This window comes from Stenella coeruleoalba, assembly GCF_951394435.1.
Source record: "Stenella coeruleoalba genome assembly, chromosome: 19".
NCBI classification, from domain to species: Eukaryota; Metazoa; Chordata; class Mammalia; order Artiodactyla; family Delphinidae; genus Stenella; species Stenella coeruleoalba.
Window position 1 is genome coordinate 47,936,725 of NC_137165.1, and position 18,751 is coordinate 47,955,475.

The window sequence follows — 18,751 nt, forward strand, 5'->3', positions numbered from 1 at the left end:
TCACTGCTGTGGCCTCTCCTGCCGCGGAGCACAGGCTCCCGACACGCAGGCTCAGTGGCCATGGCCCACGGGCCCAGCCGCTCTGCGGCATGTGGGATCCTCCCGGACGGGGGCACAAACCCATGTCCCCTGCTTCGGCAGGCGGACTCCCAACCACTGCGCCACCAGGGAAGCCCCCAATTAATCTTTTTTAACCCTTCACCAGCATATCACTGGAATTTTGATCCTCAGCTTCCAACTTCTAATTACCCTATAAGTGTGCAATTCAGTGGTATTAATTACATGCACAGTATTGTACAACCATCACCACTATTTCCAAAACTTCGTTATCCCAAACAGAAGCTCTGTAACCATTAGCAGTAGTTCCCCACCTGCCCCCTTCCCCAGCCCCTGGTAACTTATGGTCTCCTTTCTGTTTGTATGACTTTGCCTACTCCAGATATTTCGTGTAAGTGGGATCATACAATATTTTTCCATTTCGTCACTGGTTTATTTTGCTTAGCATAATGTTTTCAAGGTTCATCCATGTTGTAGCATGTTTCAGGACTTCATTCCATTTTATGGCTGAATAGATTTCCACTGTATGGATAGACCACTTCTGTGTCTTCATCTTTTGATGGTCACTTGGATTTTTTCTACCTTTTGGCTGTTGTGACTAGTGCTGCTGTGAACATGGGTATACAACTATCTGAAGTCCTTTTTCAGTTCTTTTAGGTATATTGGCTTAAAAACAACAACAAAAAATTATTCAGAGGCAATTGTAAAGATAGTGCAGAGAGGTCCTTTGTACCCTTCACTCAATTTGCACATTGGCTTTTAAAACCAAAAGAATATTTATGTACAAGGGAATGATGTGGTAGACCAGAAGGACCAATTCCCGGTAAAGCTGTTACTATTTTCTCATTAACCATAAAGACAAATTCCAAAAGAACTGTGTTGTTGGATCTACTCTCAAGGGGGTCAATGGAATAGGAACCACATCAGAGTTATAAGACCAAGTGTCAGCCATGTTGGTTGTGTATCATGTGCATAAGTCCCAGTAGAGCGATTAGCATCAAATAGGGCCCTCCTGTCTTTATAATAGGTGGTCTTGTATCTGAAACCCATTAAGAATGTTTTAGGGTTTTAGTACCAAAAAGTCTAAAGCATATTTGGCATCTCTGGGACAAATAAAAGTATTATTTAATATGAATAATAAAAGTTGCTAAATATTATTTACACATTCACACAGACACGAAATATCTGGGCCAAGTTTTCAGAAACTTCAGGCTGTAGAAATAATGTTCTGAATGCAAGAAGCTTTATCTACAAGGAAAAAAGTGGGTGTCACAGGTAACACCTTTTCTTAATTTTTCTATATTCCCATACATACAGCCTCATTATTTAATATGTAATGAGTACCAACCCTGCAGTAAAAAATCTTCATCTTTAATATTTCTAAATTTAGTGCCCTGTTTAATTTCATATCTTAATTTGAACTTTGGACATTTTCCTTGAAATGTGAAAGAAAACTTTCTGGTTTCATAATGCCTTTTTTTTTTTTTTTATGCTTAAATGTCACTTGAAAGCACAGAAAGTAAAAAGGTTAAATATGTAAACTAATTTTACTTGATCAAGATTTTCATATTCATTTAAGGATTTTGAAGAATTAGATGAGTTTAAAAGAGCTAACTAACCTTCAAGAAATAGCAAAGAGAATGCTGGGAAAGAATAGATGTTTCTTAAAATGCGTATCTTGTCTGCTGCTGCCAAATGTACGATGTGATGCCTCGCTACAGAATACTAAACAACTGGCTTCCTGGTGCTTCCACATCGATTTCCATTGTGTGTAGAATGCAGGGCCGTTATTTTATTCAAAGTGTTCCCACTTAATGGAAATGCTATACAAGACCGCATCCCCTTCACCTTTTAGCATGCAAATCTTGAAAGAAAGGATAATGTAATTTTCTTCTGCCATCAGTACTTAGGGATTGTAGTAAGAGTTTGGAAGTAAACTCTTCCTCTAAGATTTAGATGATAATAGCAACATATTCTGGACCAAAGCAGAGAAGCAGATATGTAATGGCTTCCTGGCTGACAAAATCTGACTCTAAGGAGGTAAGCTTCTAGAGACCAACTTTCACAACTAGTTGACAACTAAATTCTCAACATCCAGAATAGTGCCTAGCTCATAGTTGCAAAATGCGTGGACTTTGAAGAATAACCAGATAACTCTAACTTTACTCTAAGATTTATATCTAAAATGTCAATCAAGGAGGTGGCCATTGCAAGCTAGAAAAATTAGTCATAGAAGTACATGGGGGTGTGTGTGGGGGAGAGACATGCTTAGCTCACCGAATCCAAGTGTTCTGGACTTTTAGGTTGGGCCATCCTAACTATGGAAATGGGGACAGGAATTACAGCCCAAAGCCCATAGTCCCATTTTGGGAAACAGTTCTCAAGAAATTGAGGCAGCATGCAAAAATAGCCTAAAGTCGTATAATAAGCTCACCTGATCTGACTTAATACTCAATAAGCAAACTTAAGGTAATGATTTAACTTAAGTTCATGATAACTTATGAAGTATTATTTGGCAACTTACCAAGTATTATTTTCAAAAAGATAAAACCTACTGTAAAATGATTCAGTCATGTGGAAAACATGTTCAGTGGATTCTCAGAAACATAAACTTAGAATTACCATATGACCCAGCAATTCCACTCCTAGGTATATACCAAAGAGAACTGAAAACAGTATTCAAACAAATACTTGTACATAAATGTTCATAACAGCACTTTTCAAAATAACCAAAAGACAGAAATTACCCAACTGGTCATCAGAGGATGAATGGATACATTGTGGTATGTCCATACAATAGAATATTATTTAGCCAGGAAAAGGAAAGTCAGGAATGCTGATATATGCTATGGTGATGATGAATCCTGAAACATGCCAAATATAAAGAAGTCAGACACAAAAGACCACATATTGTGTGATTCCATTTCTATGAAACATCCAGAATAGGTAAATCCAAGAGAAAAAAGCAAATTGGTACTTGTCAGGGACTTGGGGGAGGAGGGAGTGAAAGTTACTGTTGAATGGATCAGGCATTTTATTTTGCGGTGATAAAAATGTTATGGAGGGACTTCCCTGGTGGTGCAGTGGTTAAGAATCTGCCTGCCAATGCAGGGGTTTGAGCCCTGGTCTGGGAAGATCCCACATGCTGCGGAGAAACTAAACCCGTGTGCCACAACTACTGAGCCTGCGCTCTAGAGCCTGGGAGCCACAGCTACTGGGCCCACGTGCCACAACTACTGAAGCCCGCGTGCCTAGAGCCCGTGCTCCCCAACAAGAGAAGTCACTGCAACGAAGAGTAGCCCCCGCTTGCTGCAACTAGAGAAAGCCCACGTGCAGCAATGAAGACCCAAGGCAGCCAAATTAAAAAGAAAAAAAATTATGGAACTAGATCCATGTGATGGTTGTACAACATTGTGAATATATTATTTTCCACTGAGTTTTTCACTTTAAAATGGTTAATTTTATGTGAATTTCACCTTAGGTTTTTTTTTTTTATAACAAGGTAAGATCATGACTCATGTAAATATAAAATATGCTTATCAAAGATTTTATTCAATGGAATATTACTCAGCCATATAAAGGAACGAAACTGAGTTATCTGTAGTGAGGTGGATGGACCTAGAGACTGTCATACATAGAGACTGTCATACAGAGTGAAGTAAGTCAGAAAGAGAAAAACAAATACCGTGTGCTAATACATATATATGGAATCTTAAAAAAAAAAAAATGGTCAGAAGAACCTAGGGGCAAGACGGGACTAAAGACGCAGACCTACTAGAGAATGGACTTGAGGATATGGGGAGGGGGAAGGGTAAGCTGGGACAAAGTGAGAGAGTGGCATGGACATATATACACTACCAAACGTAAAATAGATAGCTAGTGTGAAGCAGTCACATAGCACAGGGAGATCAGCTCGGTGCTTTGTGACCACCTAGAGGGGTGGGATAGGGAGGGTGGGAGGGAGACGCAAGAGGGAGGAGATATGGGGACATATGTATATGTATAACTGATTCACTTTGTTATAAAGCAGAAACTGACACACCATTGTAAAGCAATTATACTCTAATAAAGATGTTTAAAAAAAGATTTTATTCAACTTACAATTAATAAGGGAACCAGTAAGATGTTAAAACCAGTTCAAAGGAATATTTATATAAGAATAAAACTGCTAGATACAAAATTGGTTAATGTCCAACAGGGCCATGCATTGTAATGTTTTGAGGTTTCCTATTTTGCCAGACACTTTGCATCACTAATGGACAGAAATCTGTAAATTAATCTCTGCTCCTACAGAATTTTAAAATAGCCCAAAGTCAAGATCAACACTGCACTGAAAGAAAACCCAGCAATCTCTTCTACCTATTTCCAAGTTTTAAATACTTTTTCTATACTTACAAGTGGTTTAAATGGTACATTTTATGGTATTATATTTTACTATAATAAAAATCAAACGAGAAATAATACATACATACATACTTTTTATTATTTTTAATTTTGTTTTTACATACATAACTTTTTCTGATAACATATATATTTGCCTACCAGGAGAGGAAGAGTTGATCATGAGGATGACAGTTAAATTCTCATTAGCGATAAGTAAGTGATCATTCTGGTGTTATACGCCAGAATGCAATGAGTAGATGGTGTATATTTTCCTCTGAAAGATGGATCTGCTCTTTGAGCTGGAAACACTAGGTTTCTGTGTCTACAAGTTCAGAGGTCAGACCTGGCCTGTAGAAAATTCACCAAGGTAATAAATGTGATACAGTGAAGTCTTTCTTGAGAGACAGTTTTTGTACTCTCCCTGGTCAAAGAGACAAGAGTGTCCTTTTCTTATCTTGAACTTCAACAACTTCATTTTGGGCCTGAAGCTTTTTTTTTTTTTTTAAATCTTGAATGTTCAACCATTTATATACTTCCCTGGCTTTTGAGATATACCATATTGTTGAAATAAGTTAGCTAAACTCCAATTATTATGGAATGCTTGCTGAGATAGGCAAATTGCTCACTACTTGAAGTCATTCAAAGTAAACTCAGTTGTCAGGTAAAAGTTGGATGGGATACAAGTGCCTATAGAACACTTATGCCTTTGCAAGGAATTTATGCTCCTTCCCATGAGATACCTATCACTCATTTCCTTTCTGGTTTTTCAATTCCCATGCTCTTTGTGAATGTTTATGGCAGCGTTTTATGTTCAGGAAAACATTGGCCGATATTACATTCAAGTGCTCTTTCTGTCAAAGCATTTTCAAACTCTTTACTGGTCACAGGAGTTACACTACAGCTTGGTAGAGCCGCATTAGATGCTGTGTCTTTTGAGATGGTATCATCATGACGTGTGTATGTTTATGAATTACCGGCTTCTCTAAATGGTAAACTGACTGTCAAAACAGTTTCCTTGGAATCCTGGGGTTTGGATCAAAATCATCCAGTTCTGCTACTCAAAACGAATTAAACTAGGAGAATTGCTGAGAGCTGTTTTCATTTTCTTCTTTTAGATGCATCTGGAAGCACTGAGTCTCAAGGTTGTTTTCAAAATTTATGTCCTATAGATTTTTTTAAAATATTTATTTATTTATTTTTGGCTGCATCAGGTCTTAGTTGAGGCATGTGGGATCTTCCGTTGCCGCGCACGGGCTTCTCTCTGGTTGTGGTGCATGGGCTCCAGAGCGCGTGGGCTCTGTAGTTGCAGTGCCCTGGCTTCTCTCTAGTTGTAGCGCAAGGGCTTAGTTGCCCCATGGCATGTGGGATCTTAGTTCCCCCACCAGGTATCGAACCGCGTTTCCTGCATTGGAAGGCAGATTCGTAACCACTGGACTAACAGGGAAGTCCCTGTCCTATAGCTCGTGTACAATATGTTTTGATATATGTATACATTGTGAAATGATGACCGCAATCGAGCTAATTAACACATCCATCACCTCACATAGTTATCTTGTGTGTGTGTGCGTGTGTGTGTGTGTGTATGGTGAGAACATTTAATAACTATTCTCAGGAAATTTCAACTATATAACACATTATTATATATTATTAACTGCAGTCACCATGCTGTACCTTAGCTCCCCAGAACTGATTCATGTTATAACTGAAAATTTGTACCCTTTGACCAACATCTCTCCATTTCCCCCACCCCACTCTCAGTTTTTTTTATTTTTAACAGCTTTATTGACATACAATAAACTTCACTTTTTTTTTTTTTTGTCCACGCGACATGCGGGATGTTAAGTCCCCGACCAGGGATTGAACCCGTGCCCCCTGCAGTGGAAGTGTGGAGTCCTAACCCCTGGACTGCCAGGGAATTCCTTAAACCTCACATATTTGAAGGGTACATTTCGATCAGGTTTTTTTAAAATTTATTTATTTGGTTGCGTGGGGTCTTAGTTGTGGCAGGCAGGCTCCTTAGTTGCGGCTCGCCAGCTCCTTAGTTGCGGCATGCGAACTCTTAACTGCGGCATGCATGCGGGATCTGGTTCCCGGACCAGGGATTGAACCCGGGCCCCCTGCATTGGGAGCATGGAGTCTTAACCATGCGCCACCAGGGAAGTCCCTTGATCAGTTTTTTTGTTTTGTTTTTTAATAAATTTATTTTTGGCTGTGTTGGGTCTTCATTGCTGCACGTGGGCTTTCTCTAGTTGCGGCAAGCAGGAGCTTTTGTGGTGGTGCGCGGGCTTCTCATTGTGGTGGCTTCTCTTTGCAGAGCATGGGCTCTAGGTGTGCTGGCTTCAGTAGTTGTGGCACGCAGGCTCAGTAGTTGTGGCACGCAGGCTCAGTAGTTGTGGCACAGGGGCTTAGTTGCTCAGTGGCATGTGGGATCTTCCCGGACCAGGGCTCGAACACACGTCCCCTGCATTGGCAGGCAGATTCTTAACCACTGCGCCACCAGGGAAGTCCCCTTGATCAGTTTTTAGATCTGTATTCATCCTGCCAACTCTCACCAATAGCAAATAGTGGACATATGTGTCACCAACCTCCAAAACTTTCCTGCTGTCCCTCTGTAATCCTTTCTTCCTGTCTCCCCCCACTATCCCCCGTCATCATTCTTTTTAATAAGCCGTAGATTTTTATTGTCTTAGATATCATCATTTATTAACCAGTCTCCATTTTGTTTGAATGGTTTTTCTTTTTTTTTTTTAAGAATTTTTTTTGGGAATGCGGACCATTTTTTAAAGTCTTTATTGAATTTGTTACAATATTGCTTCCGTTTTATGTTTTGGTTTTTTGGCCCCAAGGCATGTGGGATCTTAGCTCCCCGACCAGGGATCAAACCCTCATCCTCCGCATTGGAAGGTGAAGTCTTAACCACTGGACCAGCAGGGAATTCCCCTAGTTTTTGTTCTTGATTTTTATTTTTTCCCCTTTACAAACACTACTGTTGTAAATATCCTTGAACACATTCTGGATGGGCTGTTGTCTTGAGGCTCTAAGGCCTCACTGACATTTTGCTTCTTATATTCTTTAGGGTCGCAGTTTGGATTAGTATTCAGATGGCCTATCAGATACCACTCATGCACCACTTGAGAATTTCTGGGTTTCATCTGTCACTTTCCAGCCACAAACTCACTGATCATCTCTGTGTAGATGCAAATGATTTCAAGCTGATGTGGCCACACCAGGTCCTGCCCTGGGTCTGCTTCACCACTTCCCTCCTCCTACCCTTAGGCTTCCCTGTTGACACAGCAGGACCTCCAGCTTGACACGCAGGTGAGCCTGTGCTGCCAAAAGGGAGGAAGGTGCTGGTTATATGACTTCTTGGAGGACAGTCCCCCAGGACTGAGCAGCCAGCCACACTGAGCGGCAGCAGGTTTAATGATGCATCGTCCTCCAGTAGTGCCTCTCTCTCCTTCCTGGCCTCCCTCCCCTGGTACCTCATTCCTGCCCCCCGAAATCACACTCCCTAATACTTTAGTAGCCCATAAGCTTTTGCCTCAGGCTGTGTTTTCTGGGGAATCCAGACTAAGACAGTTGGCATTTTCCACATGATTACACAGAGTTTAAGCCATCTGTAAATCTTCCTAGTGATCGATGTTGTAATCAACGTACGGGCCCTTGAGGACTTGTCTAAAAATACAGGGGATGCTTTACAAGGACTCTGTACTTCTCTGGACTCACTAGCAAATGTTGTTCTTAACAATAGGCAAGCCCTTGACGACCTCCTGGCTGAGCAAGGGGGAGTCTGTGCAGTTATGAATGAAACCTGCTGCATGTCTCTCAATAACTCTGGTCAGATTGAGGTCAACATAAGAGAGATATATGAGCAAGCTCAATGGTAACACAGATATAACGCACAAAGTCCAGATCCAAGCTCCATCTGGAATACGGTCAAACAGAGCCTCCCCAGCTTAACCTGGTTTCCTTCATTTCCTGGCCCACTAACTGCTATCATCCTCCTGTTCATCTTCAGGCCTTGCCTCCTTAACTGCCTTGTCAACTTTGTTAGCAAAGGGCTTGAAGCCAGCAGACTTCAGATGACACAAACACAAGGGTACAAGCAACTGGGACTACAGCCTGGTGACCACCAGACATGTTTTAGGCAACACAGGGAACAGTTCTGCTCCTCTAATCCAGGGGAAAACTATGCCCATGTTCAGCAGGAAGCAGCTTCAGAAGGCAGAGCATTGCCCTTCAGCACCCCTCAAGAATGAGGAGCAGTAACAGAAAAGGGGGGCTTTTGTTGTCAGAGCTGTGCCAGTTCTTTGCTCAAAACCCACCAACCCCCGCTTGAACAGGAATTAACATGTATCTTTAAGTCACAGGGTCTGGAGACAGAAGAAGGAAGCTATAGGAAGAGATAAACACCAGATAGAACCAGCTGGAACAAAGGTGGCAACGAATCTGACCCCAACAGACCCTCAGTCTCATTCTGCTGAGTTTACTACATTGGCTACTAGATGACACACCTACTGGTGGCCCTAACTGGAAGATACGGACCAAGAAAGGATAAAAAGGGTGTGGCTCCCCTTTCCAGGGAAGTGCTGCCCCTTCCCTAGACTAATGCATGTGCTCCCCATCATTAGCCTCACTCCTCCTGCCTTTGTCTTTACTCTTTAAAATCAAATCCCTCTCACCACATGGGCAAGATGATCTGTGAACTAAGTTCTCACTTCTCCATTCCTTGGCCACAGAATAAAACTTGGCCTGCATCAATCTGAGCTTCAGTTTCATTTTTTGGCTGCACAAACCCGAACTAGCATCTATTCTATAGCTTCTATTAATTCTTTTAATTCTTGTCCTTATACCAATAACAAGCATTATTGAAAATAACCTCCTAAAAAGAAGACTCTTTTTTTTTTTGCAGTACGCGGGCCTCTCACTGTTGTGGCCTCTCCTGTCGCGGAGCACAGGCTCCGGACGCGCAGGCTTAGCGGCCATGGCTCACGGGCCTAGCCGCTCTGTGGCATGTGTGATCTTCCCGGACCGGGGCACGAACCCGTGTCCCCTGCATCGGCAGGCGGACTCTCAACCACTGCACCACCAAGGAAGCCCAAGAAGATTCTTTGTAGTCTGTTTATTACCCTGGTTTTGTAAATCAGAAAAGGAGAACAACATATCTCCCTAAGACTCAAGGAAGAGGCTCCAGCTCCACCTTCAGCTCCCAAAGTTGAAATTCTACTGAAACTATTCCCTGAACAATTTGCTTATGGGACATTAACACTATCTTTAAGTACTGTGTAAGTGTTAAAAATGACATTATAAAAACAGATATTATACTGTACTTTGTGCATTACATGCCCTTCCACATATATAAGTACAATACCTATGCTTTATCATAATACATGATCATGTAATCATGTATTAATTATCTACCTCATGTGTATAAGCATGTACTTCAGCCTATCGATATTACAGGACACATTAAACAGTTTAATCCATATTAGATTCCAGTCCCTATGGAATATTCACAGGGCTAATTGAAGTGATTGATATAAGACATATGCTTATTTTTTAAATTAAATTAAATTAAATTTTATATATTTATTTTTAAATAAATTTATTTATTTGTTTTTATTTTGGGCTGTGTTGGGTCTTTGTTGCTGTGAGTGGGCTTTCTCTAGTTGCGGCGAGCAGGGGTTACTCTTTGTTGCGGTGAGCAGCCTTCTCATTGCGGTGGCTTCTCTTGTTGTGGAGCACAGGCTCTAGGCGTGTGGGTTTCAGTAGTTGTGGCACGCAGGCTCAGTAGTTGTGGCTCACGGGCTCTAGAGCGCAGGCTCAGTAGTTGTAGCACACGGGCTCAGTTGCTCCACAGCATGTGGGATCTTCCCAGGCCAGGGGTCGAACCCGTATCCCCTGCATTGGCAGGCGGATTCTTAACCACTGTGCCACCAGGGAAGCCCCTATTTTAAAAATTATTATTATTATTTTTTTGCCGCGCTGTGCGGCTTGTGGGATCTTACTTCCCCAACCACGGCTTGAACCCTGGTCCTCAGCAGTGAAAACGCGGAGTCCTAAGCCCTGGACTGACAGGGAATTCCCAACATATGTCTATTAATTGTACATACCACAATTTGTCCAAACATTTCCAGTCTACATGCTTATCATAACCGATAACCAGAGAGCTTAATCAGAAAACTTTGATAAACCATCAACTCATCCACAAACGTGCCTCTCCCCTTTTCTGGGCCCAAGAACAATGGGGATTTCTATAAATGAATGATATCTGGCATCTGGTTCTTACTTCTGGGCCATCTCACCTAAAATTGCCCACTCTTTCCCCCTAAATAAGACATCTGGATGGACTATCAGATCAGCTTATGCTCATACATAACTGGTTTCATGCATTTGGTATTTTTTAATTCTGGGGGATGCTGTATGTCAGCTATGGCCATCAGAGGCCTGAACACAAGTCAAGCAACTTGTAGCTGAGCTTAAATGGAATATTATTTACCAACATAATCAACTATAATCTTGGGAACATTCCATTGGACCCCGAGGTCACACCCAGGACGTCCTCACATGCCGCCATCTGACTACTGGACGCCATGGTCACACTCAGAAAGCGCTCACGTCCCTTGTGAGGGTCTGGTCCCTCCATACTGTCTGGCGTGAGAATCTGGGGACCCCCCCCACCAGCTGGGGGCAGCGCTGCTCCCACAGCGGGTCTCCTCCAGAGTTGCGGGGGGGGGGGGGTTTGCTGCCCGCGCTGGGGTTGGGATAGGTCAGCTGCGGGAGGCAGCCCCGCCCACGCCCTCACAGGAGTGGGTGTTTCACATCCAATCACGGCCCAGAGCGTTTGCGGAAGCGCCGGAGGCTCCAGCGGTGAGAGACGGAGCGAGGAGGCAGGAGCTGCTGCTGGACCGCGCTGTGGGTACCGCCTGCACGGCTGAACTGAGTCTCGAGGTGGGGCGGGGGTCGAGGGTGGTCCGCGCTCCCCTCAGGCCTCGGCTCCTCTTTCTTTCCTGGGACGCCGGGGCTGGAGGGGCAGCAGGAGGGGCTGGAGGGCTGGGGCCCGCAGTGGGGAGGCGTCCACTCGCCGGCTTCGTTGTTGCCAGCGCCGGGGTGGCGGGGGAGTCGGGGCTGGGGTGGGGTGGGCAGGTGGGCACCCTGCTGGGTCAGAGCCGCTAAGCCCGCAGGAGCCCCGGGGCTGCGGCTCACTGGGGCTGCGACAAGTCCACCGTCTCCTGTGCCGCCAACCGAGTCGGTAGGTCAGGTCGGGGTCGGGGAAGAACTTCCTGGCTGAGGTCTCCTGCCCTGTCCTTATGCTGCGGGGACAGGGCCATCGGGCAGGTCGGTGTGGGTGAGCATTTGGGGAGCCCGCTGAGCGTTTGGGGAGACTGGCGAGCAGTTGGGGTCCCCGGTGAGCGGTCAGGAGGCCCCGTGAGCATTTGGGGAGCCTAGCAAGCGTTTGAGGAGCCCGCTGAGCATTCGCGGGGAGGCCAGGTGAGGAGGAGGACGGGAACGTCGGGCGGGTTTGCCGGCTGTGTGCACGTCCATGCGTTCCTTCGCCTGAGAACTCCAGGCGGGTCACTGGGGCTGGAACCTTAACTCATCTTGCAGCTGCTGCATTTTGTGAAATCCTCTCCTGGTGCTCATCTGAGTCCCATGTTGACTGAGAAGGCAAAGAATGGAGTGGATGCAGCTGAGGAAGCGCTGGGTGGGGAAGGCGTCAGGGTGCACAGGTGCACCCAGCTTACTCCCAGGGGTACTGGCCCAGGGCTGGAGGTTGAGCTGCAGCTGGGGAGTGGGGATTGCCTGGGCGGTTCTGGGTTTACAGTAGTGCTGAGCACACCTGAATCTGTATTTGGAAACCAGAGAGCTGGGGTCTGCAGTCAAGGGAGTGGACGGGTGACCCACATCTGTGTACCTGGGAGGTGGTGAGTGCCTGGCAAGTGCAGGACTGGTGTCCCCGGGGATGGGATGATTTTCCTCCCACCCTGGATAAACCCATGACCTCAGGAGGGAGCAAATGGGAGGATGAGGGACTTGTTACAAAGTGACCCAGATTCTGATGAAACAGAGGTCTGGGGGATGTGGGACAGGATGGGACAGGAGACTCAGTGGTCAGGTGACCTGAGTTATGGGGAGAGGCCTGGGGACATGGGGACAGGAGTGGACAGGACACGCTTAGTGTCATGTGACTTGTGTTTGGGGAGAGGTCTCCTCTGTGATGGGGATGCAGACACACACCCACAGGTGTCCCCACAATGGTGACAGACACACACACAGGTGCCCCCGCAATGGTGACACAGGCATACCAACAGGTGCCCTACATGATGGGGGACATACATCCACAGGTGCCTGTACACCACTCACGCCTGGACCCTGCAATAAGTGTCTTGCTGTATGTCACCCTTGCAGTCCCTTGAGGCCTATGAAATAAAATCAAATCTGGGTTAGAAAGGAGACTTTTATTTCAAAAGGATTATTGTGAGGAGGAGGGGGGACCATTACAAGGGGGTGAGAGTGGGGGAGGGACTATCCCAATAGAGGGGGGACTCTTACTGCAGAGGAAGGACTATATCTGTACAAGGGGCAATATTACTGTAAAGAGATGACTAATATGATAGAGGGGGGAATATGACAATCAATGGGGGCTATGACCACGTGGGGGGATATTACTGTGAAGAGGGGACTCTTACAATAAAGGAAGACTACTACTGTAGTGGGGGGACTCTTACTGTAGAGGGGGAATCTTACAATGGGGGGGACTATGATAATGTGGGGAGCTGTTAAAATAGAGGAGGGACTGTGACAATAGAGGGGGGACTTATAATAAAGGGAACTATTAAATAGAGGGGGACCATTCTGTAGAGGGGGACTATTACAGTAGAGGCAACACTGTTTCTGTAGAGAGTGGACTTTTACCAGAGGGGGGACTATTATAATAGTGGAGAACTATTCCTGTCGAGAGGGGACTATTGTAGTATAGGTGAGACTGTTACAATAGATGGAGGTCTATTGCTGTAGAGGGGGGACTATTACTGTACAGAGGGGACTATTACAAAAGAAGCAGGACTTTTACAATAGAGGACTGTTACTGCAGAGGGGGAACTATGACAATACAGAGGGGACTATTACTGTAGAGTGAGGTCTGTGACACTAGAGTGGAGCTACTAGTGTAGAGGGGGGACTATGGCAATAGAGGGGGACTATTACAGTAGAGGAAGACTATTACTCTAGAGGGGGGACTGTTAGTCTAGAGGGGGGACTGTTACTGTAGAGGGGGGACTATGACAATAGAGGAGGATTATTACTCTCTGGGGAGGGGTTGTTACCATAGAGGTGGGATATAACAATAGAGGAGGATTATTACTGTAGAGGGGGAATATAAAACTAGAGGACTGTTGCTGTCGAGCAGGGACTGTGACAACAGGGATAACTCCCAACAAGGATTGCAAGCGTCTGGATAGTTGGGACAAAGGAGGTTTCTCCATGGAGGGGTGCAAACACAGCTATAAAGGCCCGGGTGTGAGGTTGGCTTGAAAGGTAGCCTGATGGCACGTGGATCAGAGACCCCGACGCAGGAGGTGCTCTGAGAAGGGCTTCTGCCAGGCAGAGGACGGTGGTTGGCTGCAGGCTGGGATGGGGAGGATGGGATCGTGTGTGTAACCAGCCCTTGTTCTGACTGACCCTCGGAAGGAGTGGGTCAGTTCCTGGCTGATGAGCCCAGGGAGGGACTGGGTCTGTGTGGCTGGTCAGAAAAGGGGGGATCCTGAGTCTCAGCTGAGCCTTTGTGGGGAAGGGTCTTTGCGGAAAGCTGTTTCCTGGACACAGAGGGTGAGGGGATTTCTGGACCTCAGGTCAGCTTCAACATTGTCGAAAGGCAATGGGCTGTGACAGGAGGAAGGGGACACTCAGATCCTAGGCTGTGACAGGAGTGGGGGGGGCGGGTCACTCAGACCCTGACCTGTGCCAGGAGGGAGAGGACATTCCACAAACACAGGAGAGAAGACCCTGTTTATTCTGGAACCTGCATGAAACCACAGTGGGGTGTGCCTCACAGGTGGCATCAGGGGCAGACCCGCTGAGAGGCTGCAGAGAAGGAAGAGTCTTACCGGAGACCACCTGCTCCATCCATGTTCCCAGATAAAACAATCCCTGATTTCTTCATGATGGAGGCGAGTTTGTGTTTGGAGCCAGGCCCCGCTGGAATCAGGTTCTCCTTCCAGGAGCTGGGAGTCAGGGTTTTTTCCTCCATTACATTTCTGAGACACGCCCAGTTCTGCAGGAAACATTCTGAGATGTGAGAGTGTCAGAGGCATGTCCGTCTTTAAAAGATGTGCACACACTTCAAAGAGACAGAGAAGGAATTCCCATGTTTTCTAAAATAAATGTCCTAAGGAAAGGAAAGGGGGAAGTCGCCCTTTATTCTCGGAGAATTAAGGCCGGAGGTTTGAATTTAGATTTGCTCTTATGCTGCCCAGTGTGAGTCCCAGGTGGGCTGTGTAGAAACCGAGTTCTCCTGCCTACTTTGCAAATCTGTCTGCACTGTGGATGGATGTTTTCTGTTCTGTCTCAAGGTAGATGAGGCCCCAGGAATTATTTCACTCAGTCGAGGATTAAAATTGCAAAGCAACGTGCTAGTGATAGAACAGTCACCACCACCCCCGCTTCTGGAACCACTGCCGCTAATATTAGTCACAGGCAAATCAATCCGGTGTGTGCACTTGAGGATGCCGAGCAGGTGGGCAGGCCTGAGGGAGGTACAAGACAGGTACAGGGAAGGGGTGACCTTTCCACTTTCAAGTTCACATTTTAGCTGGATTCTCCTGGAGGAACACTGGACCCTGTAGATAGAAATGTCTGTGTGCCTCTAAGGTGCAGGGGCAGTCTTAAAACGTAGGGGCTCTAGTGACTGTACGTGGGGGTGACGTTTGTTCATTCACTCAACAAACCTGTGTTTGGGGTCAAGGAGTGTGTGGAGGGCCTGCAGTGCAGGTGTCAGGCAAGCTCCCTGTTGGGAGGGACTCTGGAATTTCTCTGGGGGAGGGGCTTGGGTCCCTGTGGACACCCTGCTGGGTCACCACCCATTCCTTCCTTCCTTCCTTTATTCCTTCCTTTACTCAGGCATGAGTGAGGCTGAGGTCTGTTGGGGTGACCCTTTCTCCTGTGGTGACGGTGCCCGGACGCAGACATCCTGGAGCAGCAGCATCCTTGTCTTGTTCTCGCGTGAGGGTGCCCAGCTTCACCGTGGTCGTAACTGTGGACCTGCTGGTCGGACACACTGTGTTCCTCTTCCTCCGTCTCACAGGAGCTCTGCCCACTGCCCCCGCTGACATCTTGAGTGTGCAAAGTGGCCGTGTTTATCCAATTTGGCAAGTTGTGAAATCGAGGTAAAAGTCTGGAAAATCCAAACCCCTGGACACCTGGGTTTTGGGTGTGAGTCCAGCAGATGTTTGAGGGTCCAGGTTCTGCCAGGGGCTGGTGATGGGGTCGGGGGCAGGAGTGTGCTGGCCAATGTTCAGGACCCCGCTCTCCAAGGAAAGAAGAGGCAGCATGCGTGCGCGGTTTATGAAATAAGATGATGTGAAGGAGAGTGGTACACAGATAACAGAGATGATAATATGCGGATATCATGTAATAACAGGTAACACACAGTTATTATCAATGGTCTTCCCCAAAAAGGTGCATGTATGGGCACATACGTTTATTAGGTAAACTGATATACAGGATGCGTAGCACACAATTCACAACAAATGCTAATGGACAGGACGCTGGTATAGATTCCAGAGAGCCCAGGGCCTCCTGGGATGCTTCTGTGGTTGTTTGCCCGGCTCCTGTTTCCCCATCACCCATGGTCCCCTAGTCGATACACGAGAGCGGTTCTGACATTGCCTGGTATTTTCTTGTAATTAAGGAGTCAGACTACGAACTCCACGTGTGTAGAAGCTCCCTCCTTCCTCCTTGACGTCAGCAGCCTCTGCTGAATTGCATCATGGGTTTCAGATGCGGAAGAGTGTTCTGTCTTTACAGTGCAGCACCGCAGACACATACCTGTGCACCTGGTCGCACGAGTCACACTTTCCCCATCACTTTCTAAGTCTAGACCATCAACAAAACAATCAACCAAGGCTGGGTTGTGGCATTGCCGTTTCTGTGGTGTAGATGTTCCCAGGTATTTCCACAGTGGCCAGTTTCAGGTTTCCAATGTGATGTTCCTGAACTTGGAGTCAGGAAGAACCCCAGAGAGCGTTTCCACCACATGCACTGTGGGTGGGAGGGGTAAGAGCAAGCAGGGACGGTGGTACATGGAGTACGATAACCAGTGAGGTCTACAGTAGTAGTGGTGAGTTTTGAGAATTTGCTGCCTTTATTGTGAATATAGTTTATGCAGTGTAAGGTTGTAAGTTAACTTCTAACAGTAGCCGTGGTTACCAATGGCTCACGCCATTCCTGAAGATGCCAATATGGCTTTCACAATGGATGGCAGCCATCTCCGGTGCCCTCTCCCCTTCCAGGTCCAGTATCTGGAACCCAGAAGTTAAAATGAGAAAAGACAGACTAACAAGAGAAAAAAATTTTTTTTTTTTTTTTTTTTTTTTTGTGGTACGCAGGCCTCTCACTGTTGTGGCCTCTCCCGTTGCGGAGCACAGGCTCCGGAGGCGCAGGCTCAGCGGCCATGGCTCACGGGCCCAGCCGCTCCGCGGCATGTGGGATTTTCCCGGACCGGGGCGCAAACCCGTGTCCCCTGCATTGGCAGGCGGACTCTCAACCACTGCGCCACCAGGGAAGACCCAAGAGAAAAAAAAATTTTTTTTTGAATGACGTATGTAGGTGTGGGAGTTTATAAAGCAGTGTTACTCAAGGAGGCAGTGAGAACCGGGGAGTTAAATACTATCATGGGCTGGACAGAAGGAAGGGATTCGGGGGGAGTATTTAATGGGAAGGCGGCCAGGAAAGCACAGTGAACAAGGGTGTTTAGTGGGGTTTGTGATGCAGATTCAAGTTGGTGACTTTTATTGATGAGCGTTGTTAAGCGGCCTCCTCGTCTAGGTGTGGGAGAAGGAGAGGGCCCTACAAATGGGCATTTTCTTTTTCTTTTCTTTTCTTTCTTTCTTTCTTTCTTTATTTTTGGCTGCGTTGGGTCTTTGTTGCTACGCATGGGCTTTCTCTAGTTGTGGCGAGCAGGGGCCACTCTTCGTTGTGGTGTGTGGGCTTCTCATTGCGGTGGCTTCTCTTGTGGAGCACGGGCTCTAGGTGCGCAGGCTTCAGTAGTTGTGGTGCGCGGGCTCAGTAGTTCTGGCTCACAGGCTTAGTTGCTCCGTAGCATGTGGGATCTTCCTGGACCAGGGCTCAAACCCGAGTCCCCTGCGTTGGCAGGCAGATTCTTAACCACTGCGCCACCAGCGAATCCCGAGCATTTTCTTTATCAATGTGAATTTCCTTTACATACACAATGCTTGTGCCCTGTTCTTAGAGCGTTTCCTGAGTCTCCTGGTTCTCAGTGGCCTTCCCCTCAGAATAATGCTTATGCCAAACGGGCACTTTTTGGGTTGGTGAATTCTGGTTCCCTTCATTTGAAACCTAGTGGTTTTCCCTTAAAAGCAAATGGGGAATCCCCATGAGATCCCGGGAGTTACCTGAGCCCCTGCGTCTGGGATCACTGAGACCTGGCCCAACTCAGGATACAGAAGGACACAGATGCCAGTCAGTTCTCCAGTTGGCTGTGAAGGGGGCCCAGTGGGGTGGGTGGTCTAGAGGGGTGCAGACCTCCCCTGTTCTCCTAATATGGACAGCAGAGGTGTGTGTCCCTGCATCGGGGCTGACCACACTCCTACTTGGGGTCCCTAGGATGCAGCCATCCCACACTGCAGAGTCCTGAGGGTGGGGTTTTGGGGTCTGAGCCCTGGCCCTGATCCACAAGCATTTCAGAAATCTGCATGGGGGATGGGCGGGCCATTGTAGCTGATGGCACAGGGATGGAATCACTCCCGTGTGTGCTGCGTGGCAGAGTCCAGCTCCAGCCACCTGGACACTTGCTGCCTGAATGTCACATGCCCCCCAGGTGGCCTGTGGTCCCACGCTCACACCTGGGGGGACATTTATAAGACAAGGCATGAGCTGAGAGAGCCTCGGGACAGGCTGTGAGAGAAGATGTAGGCAGGGGTGCTAGCTGAGTGTCTCATAGATGGGTAGAGGGTTGGTCTCTGTTGCTGCTGAGGCAGAACAAGAACATTGGGGGGTTGGCTCTTGGTGTACCTGATGTGTAGGACATGAAAAACTTTTCCTCTACCCTCTTATGTTCTGTACCTGGGATCTG